The following is a 9,787-nucleotide window of genomic DNA, read 5'->3' on the forward strand; positions in this document are numbered from 1 at the left end:
CTAATTTGAGGACCCCCCGCCGGGCCCCTGGTTGGCCTATAAGGTCCAAATTCAAAACCTAAACTCGACAACACCTCCTTTTTGTGCATACCAAATTTCATTAAAATCAGATTAACCGTTTAGAAGTTACCGAATTAGTTCCCTCTTTTTTTTTCCTATACCACTGTGCGGCATAAATCAAAAAATTCATTTTGTATAAAACAGCATTTATTGCATAATTTCATTGAAAAGTAATGAGTTAAATAAATCAACTTCTCACTTCATTTTTATATCACATTATTTTAACACCGTGATAACATTGTAATCAAGTGCTCTCTTACAATAAGTACTTACAAATATGGAGTTAAAAATTAGTTTTTTAACAAAAAAATTGCTCATACAGAATACAAACCAAGGCTTTTTGTTATTTTATTGTGGGTCCGATAATGTATGGTTTTCACGCAAAAAACTATTTTCTTTTTGTGTGTGTAAAAAACAGTTGCTACACATTAAATTGTGTAAATAAAACGGCAAACTCAGGGCAATAGAGTGCCTAATTATCTAATCTAATTGTATTTAAGTAATTATTGAATGTAATGTAAAATTTAAGTAGTAGCCATTACCGAGTTTTTGCTGGGTATGTCCATACAGTGCTGTGCAAAATAATAGGCTGTTAAAAAGGAACTATATTTGTTTTGATATATAATTTTAAAAATATTTTGGTGGTTGTTAATTTTAAAAATGTTCTTTCCCTGTTTTAGTGATATTCTTTATTTATAATAATAGTCTTATTTTTAAAATGTGCATCCTGGATGGAAATTAAATACCAAATGGAAGGCAATTTTTATAAAGTCATAAATAAGCAATAAAGGAAATTAGGTTATAAACATAATTTTATGAGGATCAATATAAACATAAGTCGGAGATAGTCTATAAATTTGAAAAATATTTATGAATTAAGAAAAGATAAATTAAATTTATAATTATTTTTCATTTGACTAATAAAAATTTTATTTTATTTTTTATTTATTTTTTTAATAAAGAACGCATATTAAAAAATATTTTTTTGTTTTCAATAAACCGAATTATTCGATAGCAGTAAAGCGTTTTTTAACATAGCAAAAAACCGGGTTACCTATGTGAGAAGTAAACAATAATAATGAACACGATAGTTCAAAATTTTTTTTAATATAAAAAAGAAAATCAAATTTTTGGGTCTTTCATAAAAAATACACTACATATTCTAAAGAAGTTTGAAAAGTCTATTATTTTAAACAATAGAAACAATGATTTTTTGTAGATTTTAACATTCAATATGTATGTTAGAAACAGAAACAGAAAAAAACATTTTCTGCAATGTTTTCGAAATGGGTCTTAAAAATTACATAATTTTAAGCTTATCGTGAATTATAAGGGGTAGGTATATAAATTACAAAATAATCTAAAAAATTCTAAAATGGACCAAACCAAATGACAAACTATTTTTTACATATTTTCTGTATAAAATAAAAATTTAGATAATTTTTTTATTTTTCTCGTGTTCAGTACATTAATACGCATCGATCGAGAGTTATTCCTACATGAAATTCTTAAAAAGACCCTTCTTGGAGACACTCTAATATACATATGTATGTATACATTTGTCATTCCGTATGTAACTCTTAGAAATTTGCATCTGAAGCCCAACAAAATATATATTCTTGATCCTTATTCTAAGTCGATTTAGTTATGTCCGTCTGACTGTCTGAGTAATTTTATTTTTTTTTTGTTAAGTTATGTAAATGAAACAATAAATATCTGGTTTATCATACTTCGTTTAATTAACAAAAGTATAAATCAGCAAAATAAGTTTTAATTTTTGTAGTTTTTTGTTTTTCTTTATTTTACTAATGACAAAACTGTCTCATCCCCTTGGCGAATTTACTTCATGGGTGGGGGGTATCACCGTTTTGGTCAGTGCGGAAAAGTTAAAAAAAGATGTATGTAAATTTAGATGACATAGGAAATATTGAAACTAAAGCCAACATATCTACATATCCAAATCAAGAAAAAAAATAAAACAAGTTAGAGTGCTATGTTCGACCGTGCCGAATCTTAAATACCCTCCACCAGCTACTTTTGTATTGGTGAAATATGTGTGAAAATAATTTTTCTCGTGTTTTTTACTGGAAAGAACCCAAGATATGAATATCTTATACCTGTTACAAATGCAAAATTTATTGAACATTATAGGTTTAGCGATATATTTAATAATCTTAATTAGATAATGAGTTAGGTTACTTAAATGTTCGGGAGGAAGATATACATTTGCGTCTATAAATGTGATATTTTTGTCAAATTTTTTATAAACATATTAATTAGCTAATGAGTTATGAGTTTATATATATATATATATATATATTATATATATATATATATATATTATATATATATAATATATATATATATATATATATATATATATGGATATATATATATATATATATATATATATATATATATATATATATATATATTATATATATATATATATATATATATATATATATATATATATATATTATATATATATATATATATATATATATATATATATATATAATATATATATATATAATATATAATTTAGTTTGTTTGAAAGTTTGTTATAGCTAGATCAAAATTTGAAAAATTTCAACCGGTTTTTGAAAAATTATAACCGCAATTATGACTATTTACTTATTAATAACATTTAAATACAAACATGTTTTAGTATTAGAATTTTTCTATATTTTTATTTGTAGGTACATACTTAAGAGGTGAATGAGTTTGCAAATATTAAATGTGCACTTATTAAACTGCAATATTTACCAACAAAATTGGGTAAATTTTTTTATTTCATTTCAGACTATACGAATAATTACACTATTCAACCAATTTTGGGTTTTCGAATCTTTCCCGAATTTCACCAATGCGAAATGAAAGTAGTTATTTATATATTTCATTGGATTGGATATACAGGGTCAAATTTAAAAACAGCGAGTTTATTTTAACATAAAAAGGTCAAGATTTGTCAGTTATATGTTATGTATTTGAGAAATATGGGATAGATCATCGTTTTTAAAATAATTCCATTAAATTTAAATTAAATCATCTTTTGCTTTATATTTCTAAATATCAGACAATATTCGTCTGTTATCGATAAAAAGTTTTTATGAACAAATTTCAGCGTAACACTTCCACATTAACATACATTTGTTAGAAATTTAAAAACTTTATTTGCCATGCCTGGTGCATATCATAATTATGACTATACTTCAGTCATAATATTCACTATAGGCATTCAATTATTCTCACACACGAAGATCATGTAAGCATTTTTGCTATTTTGTTTGTCACGGTCAAAGTAAATTAGATATTTGTTAAAGTATTATTATATTATTATTACAAACAAAATTAAAACACGTACATTAGACCGACTCACAATAAATGGTGCTTAAGGTGATCCCCTCAAAATATTCGCTGTTATGTAATATTTTATTTTAGTGTTGTCCATTAGTGAGCTAGACAGTTTTCAAAAAAATATCACATGGGAGACACGATTTTTCATTTTAAATTCATATTTACCCAGCTTCAAATAATTCTTGTTATGTTTCATAATGGTTCCCAAAAATCTTTCTTGTCTATCAATAGCCGTTCGTGAGATAGACCGCTTACAAAACCCCTTTCAAATGATGCCCCATATTAGATATTTTGTTTCAAACAAAAAAATAATTCCAAAGTACCTTTTTTATTCGGTCCAGCTCACGAACGGTCATCACAAGAATAAAAATATTTTGGGAATCATCATAAAACAAAGAAAATTTTGAGAGGGGAAACAAAAACACCTTTTTGCTTTCCATACAAAGTGAGTCGGACTAATGTACATACCTTGCAGTCTTTGGGATAGTTTATTTACTTACGATCTTTATTTTAAAAACAATATTTTGCACACATAGACTATTTTTATGCTGAAATAAAGGGATTACTAATTAAAATGTCATTTTAATTATAATGATAAACTCAGAATCATTTCCGATTTTATCCTTAATACAATTTTTTTACATATATTTAATAATATGTATATATTATTGTATAAAAAATTGGAAAAAAATTAATACTTCTGTTAAATTTCACCCCTATATTTAAAGTATTATTTTATTATTTACAAAAATATTAAAAATTTCGTTGAAAATCTTAAATCTCGGTGAATAGATGTCAGATGTATTACTTATACTTCCAAGAGTTCTTCGAAAAAAATCAGAATGATAATATAACAAATGAATATTATAAGAAAAATATTAAAATTCGAAAGTTTGAAAAATAAAAAAGAACTAGTAAAAAGTGTAACTCAAACTTTTATATTATTAAACTTGTGTTCATTTTCATTAATGAAGGGTGATGCAAAATTTTGATCTGTGTATAGGAAAATAAAAAAAAACAATTAACTATTAGATATAGCCTATTCCAAAACTAAAATATTTTTAAAAATAATTTTCGTTTTTATTTATAATAAAAAAAACTAAAAATCTGGTAAAAATTAATGAAGTGGTAAAAAGTGGGTTAAGAAAGTCCTTAAATTTATATTTTTTAATTTTTTTCCTGAGTTGATTTGTAGGTTCCCCAAAGAGGCGCAAGCACCCCAAAATAAATATTTTACCAGCTCTCCTAAAGGATGGTGCTAAATTAAAAACTTTTTTTAACGTATAGAAAAAATAAAAAAAATTTAATTAATCATCGGACAAAATATATGTTTCATTCCATGAGTAAATCAAAATTATTAATTTGTAAACTAGTGTTATCAAACAATTTCATATCGTTACGTATTGGCAAAATTAAAAAAGAATTGACAATAAGGGGAAAAGGACAGATTTGCCTTTTTAAGCAATTTTTAGTTCCCATTAAATCGCTATTTTACACAATTTTTAGTCATGTTTGGTAAAAAATTTATTCCGTTATTATTTATAGAACAGTTTTTTGATAAAAGTTTATGAATAAAATCGTATCTAAAATATCTTTTGTCATAGTATTCTCATTTTCACTAAAATTACAGATATCAACTGTTGAATATAGCCTATGGATTTGCATGTTTTTATACAAAAATACCCTTGTAGGCTTGTTCCTGCTTATAACAAAAATGTTATATTTTTTTAGAATCTATATCCCTGATAATAAATTAAAAGTAAAATAGAATTTTCATACTTTTAACGGACATAGCACATATATCTGATATGTTGAAGGAAATTCATGCTCCTGGAATCTTTTTTCTAAACAAATTAAACTTATCATTTTTATGTTGAGTATAAAAAAAACATATGTAAGTATATTCATATTCAATTTATAACCAATTTAGAGATAATTTCTTGGAAAAAAACTAATGTTATGAGCTTATGAATCAAACGGATTATAATAGTATTCAAAAATATATTTGCTAACAAGTAATGTATTAATAAAGACCGACAAGGGGTTACATTCATTTTAATTAGATTTCTCCTATTATTTTTTTCGACATAACATTTTTGAAAATAAAGGGAAACCGAATGTATTCCGGTTATTGATAGAAAAGTAAAAAAAGCATGACAGATTATTTCAGCATGAAATGATCCTTACTTTATGAATAATACTTGTTTATCTATAACAAGTATTTTGCATAACGCACACTGTGTTCCACTTTAATCTCTAATAGCTACGGTTCATTTAACATTTTCTATCTTAAATATATGTAGGGGACATTAAAACACTTACATATTTTTTTTAAACTATGTAATTAAACACTTCTTTCTCTAATACCATCCATCCACATATGTTTTATGACAGAAGATTCAAAAAAGGAAAAAGGATAAAAATTGATGTCAAGGTCAGAACATATACATATGTACATGCATATTAGATTGTTTAATTTTGCACGAAGAGCCAATAATGTTTTTGTTAGCCCCTTCAAATCTTCCAAATCATATATTTTGTAACGTTTTTTAAAATACTTTGTTTTTTTGCGTTATTAATAATGCTGATGTAATAAAGGTAATAAACTCATATTCTTTAAATTATGGCACACAAATTTTAGTTATTATAAACTAGCTTATGTTATATTTAAACCTGCGTTAAAGTCAATGTGAAATATTAAAGAGAAATTTTGTTTTTTAAACTATCACTACATACGAATTTTTAAATCAGTTATTATTTAATACAGTCTCCTCTACTCTCCATTTATATTCGAATCGAAATTTTCCATTTGGTAACTTTGGTTGCCAGCATTGTGAACACCCCCTGAAAATGTTGCTAGCATTGTGAAAACGTATATTACTCATTGCCAAACAATGGTAACCTTACAAAATTTATCACATCTATTACCTTTGTATAGAAAAATGCTTTTTAAAGATCACCATACCATACGTTACTGTTTGTTATCAATGCATGTTTTATAAAAATTGTAAATTTACTGTCATACTCGTTTATAACGAACTCCGCGGGAGAATTCAATTTTGTTCGTTATAAGCGTAGTTCGTAATAATGCAGGTGAAGTTTTTGTAGTTCCAAAAATAAAGTGTCATTTTACGAAATTTTAAGAATGTGATTTATAAATTTAATTAATATTCTTAAAAAAATACCACTTTATTTGTTCAAATTTTTGTTTAACAACACATAATTTTGAAGATAGTCATAAAAAAGGGAAATTGTATAAAATTATACTTAAGGGACTGAAAGGCAGTTAGTTCTATTTATAAGAAGATTCGTAATAACCAGGGAAACCAAAATATGCAAATGTTTTTTGTAGTGTATCGAATGGACTCATGGATAAGATACTTACACGTTTCATACCTATTTAATTATTTTGGCATCGATTTGTTAGAGCATGATTTTACTTCTGTAGCATACTTAAGGCATATTTTCAAGTTTATAGAGCATATTTTATTCTTTTAGTGTATATTTTGATGCTTTTCTCTTTAGTTTTTTTATAAATGTATATTTTTAAAAACATTGTTTTTAAATATTTCAAAAATTTTTAAATTTTAAAAATAAAAAAAATAAATAATTTTTTTATAATTTTTCATTTTTGTTTGTGGAGCAGCAAAATACAGTAATCTCATAAAACCTATTAGTTTGGATTTTATGAGTTTAATCGTTTTTTAAGCTATGATTATAAATTAATGAAATGGCTTTATGTTATTTGAACGTAAAACGAAATTCTATTAAAGTTGTTCTTAAAACTATGAGATGAATCAAAAATTAAAATCTTTTAGAATGAAATATGACATTTAATATTAAATATTTCATTACATTTTTAGTCTTATTATGATTTTCAATGTTATGATTTTCAAAAATATTTTAAGAGTATATTTTGAAAATTTTAAGAGCATATTTTTAAAACTCTATTTTGGAGCATATTTGCGGTTTCCTTGGTAATAATAATAATAGAGTTTGTTATAAAAGACGTTTTTTGTATGAAAAAAGTTACCAAAATAATAGTACTTGAAAACTTGTTCGTAATAACCGAATTCGTTATAAGCGAGTTTGACTGTAATATGAAAATTAATTTAAAGCAAAAAAATGTATTTTTAAGTCTCCCTAATTTATACTAATCAATAAATTAAAGGTTTTAATGTTTATTTTAATAAAAAAAAATATTTTTCATCATCTGTTTACACTTTTGCAATTCTTGCTCAAGTTTAGACCACTTCCATTGAGTGCTTAAACTTGCAAACAAAATTAATTTACTGAGTACTCAAAAGCAACTTTTGAAGAATTAATTTTAATTTAATTCACTTAAAGATGGCCCTTGGTAAAATTTGTTTAGTATAAAGTTTACACTAAACAAATGTATGTGTGTGTGAAAGATTTAAGGAAATTAAGATACATATATCGTTGTACAAAAATTATAAAAATTTAAACCATTCACATACATGCATATGTACATGTAAATTATTAAATTTTGAAAAGCAGTTGAAATATGAGCAAACTTATTTTCACAAATATTTTAATTAAAACAAACTGGTGGAGGGTATTTAACATTCGGCTCTGCCGAATATAGCACTCTAACTTGTTAGGAATTAAAATGCTCTTATCATTGACATTAGACTTTTGAATTGAGCCCGTAATAAGATATTGATATCGAAAGCATTGACCAATTTTGTTTGTAACCTTTAAATAAATTCATAAATGAATAAATACTAAAGTACGGATGTATGTTTTTATAACCAACATATTGTACAATTTGAACACTGTCCTCGTGGCGAATTTCTTTTTTCTTTTGTTGTTTTTGTTTATTTTAACTGGTTAAACCATCAATGAATTGTGTATTGTACCTTCTTCGGTCGTTTGTTGACGAACTAAACAATTGAAAAGCAAGATTTTGTTATAAGTATTTTTGCTGTTGTTATTTTATTATCGGTTTTTGTTATTTCATATTTTGTTTTATTCAAATGTATGCAGCATCCGACCTTTTTTAACAATTACGAATATTTTATTTTTATTTACATACACCACACACACGCGCTACATACTCTATACATCAATTGTTTTGAGTGGAGTATTGATTTCACACTTTGTTGTTGTTTTTTTCTTTTTATTTAAAACAATTAATTTTTTATTTAATTGTAGTGTGTATACACTTTTCAATAGATGTATGCATAGCTAACTTAGAACATGTGTTTGATTGTTACAAGTTATTTTATAAATTAAAATATTTTGTTTTGTTGGAATATCTTCGTTTTACACGTTTTATTGTAAATTGTTGTAGTACACAACTTCTGATAGTATTTTATTTAATTTGTTTTTTGTTTTCAACTTTTTCCTTCTTCTTTGCCAATTGTTGTACAACAAGAAAAACAACAATCCTTCCACTAAATAACTACTCAATTACTCATTCACTCACGCCACATACTCTTTCGAAACAGTATTTTCTCTCTTAAAAATAACGGTTATACTACCGTCATCACAAATAGGTGGTTTTTGGTTGTATTATCTTCGACCAAAACTTTACGCACTCAAACACCATCATCACACACAACAAATAATCACTAATATTTTTTATGAACGTTACTTTAGGGATAATAAAATAATTATAAATAGCTTCAAAGCAGATGTAACACTTTTTTCTTTAATACAAACAATATCGCTAAACATTTGACACAAATATCAATTGTTTTTTTAATTGAAATTATTTAGCAAACAAAACTTTTTCTGGATTACTGCTGGCTAACATTTGGTGTTAATGCCAATCTGATTGATTCTTTTTTTTTTCATTAAAACAAACTGAGCCAAACAAAAAATCAACCTTTCCGCTGGCGAACTACACTCACCTTCGCTCCAAAGTAAACTGAAATGTTAAGAGAATGTGCTGTTGCTTTTATTCAACATCCCCATCTAAAGAAACATGGTAAGTTGTTGTTGGTAGTTGGTTTAATTGGGGAATTTATAGATTGTATCAGACTTGGAAAATTTAAATTTTTAGCACTTTAACAATAAAGAGTACTTTTTAGGATCAAAAGTACTTTATTACTATGGTTATAACCTATTTTAATAATAATAATAATATAAGAAAGTTAAAAACGATAAAATAGACTAGTTTATGGAGTACTTAGCAACTTTTTTTGTAAAAAAAAAAAAAAAATAAAATTGACAATAATACTTAATTTCCATCCTTGGATTGTATGGTGTTGTGGCGCACTCTTTAATTAAACACAACTGTGCATCTATGTTTCTAAAAAAACATCTTAAAAGCCATAAATACAACTTAACCAATTTTTTTATTTTATTGTTGTTAAAAGAAACGTATAAAAATGTAATAACT

The 9,787-nt window shown here is 25.2% G+C and overlaps 1 protein-coding gene across 4 annotated transcripts in view; it reads right to left on the bottom strand.

The window, feature by feature from the left end:
- LOC111683000 (calcium/calmodulin-dependent protein kinase kinase 1) overlaps window positions 1–9,291 on the bottom strand; it is a 42,613-nt gene extending 33,322 nt beyond the window's left edge. For 3 of the 4 annotated variants that reach the window (XM_046950618.1, XM_046950617.1, XM_046950616.1), the window contains exon 1: window positions 8,301–9,281. The gene's annotated coding sequence lies outside the window, so the exon portion shown is untranslated. Of the gene's footprint in view, window positions 1–8,300 lie in introns of all 4 variants that reach the window. The other variant, XM_046950615.1, reaches the window with a different exon arrangement.
- Window positions 9,292–9,787: the final 496 nt, after the last annotated feature.

The sequence above is a fragment of the Lucilia cuprina genome, chromosome 4 (assembly GCF_022045245.1).
Source record: "Lucilia cuprina isolate Lc7/37 chromosome 4, ASM2204524v1, whole genome shotgun sequence".
Lineage (NCBI taxonomy): Eukaryota > Metazoa > Arthropoda > Insecta > Diptera > Calliphoridae > Lucilia > Lucilia cuprina.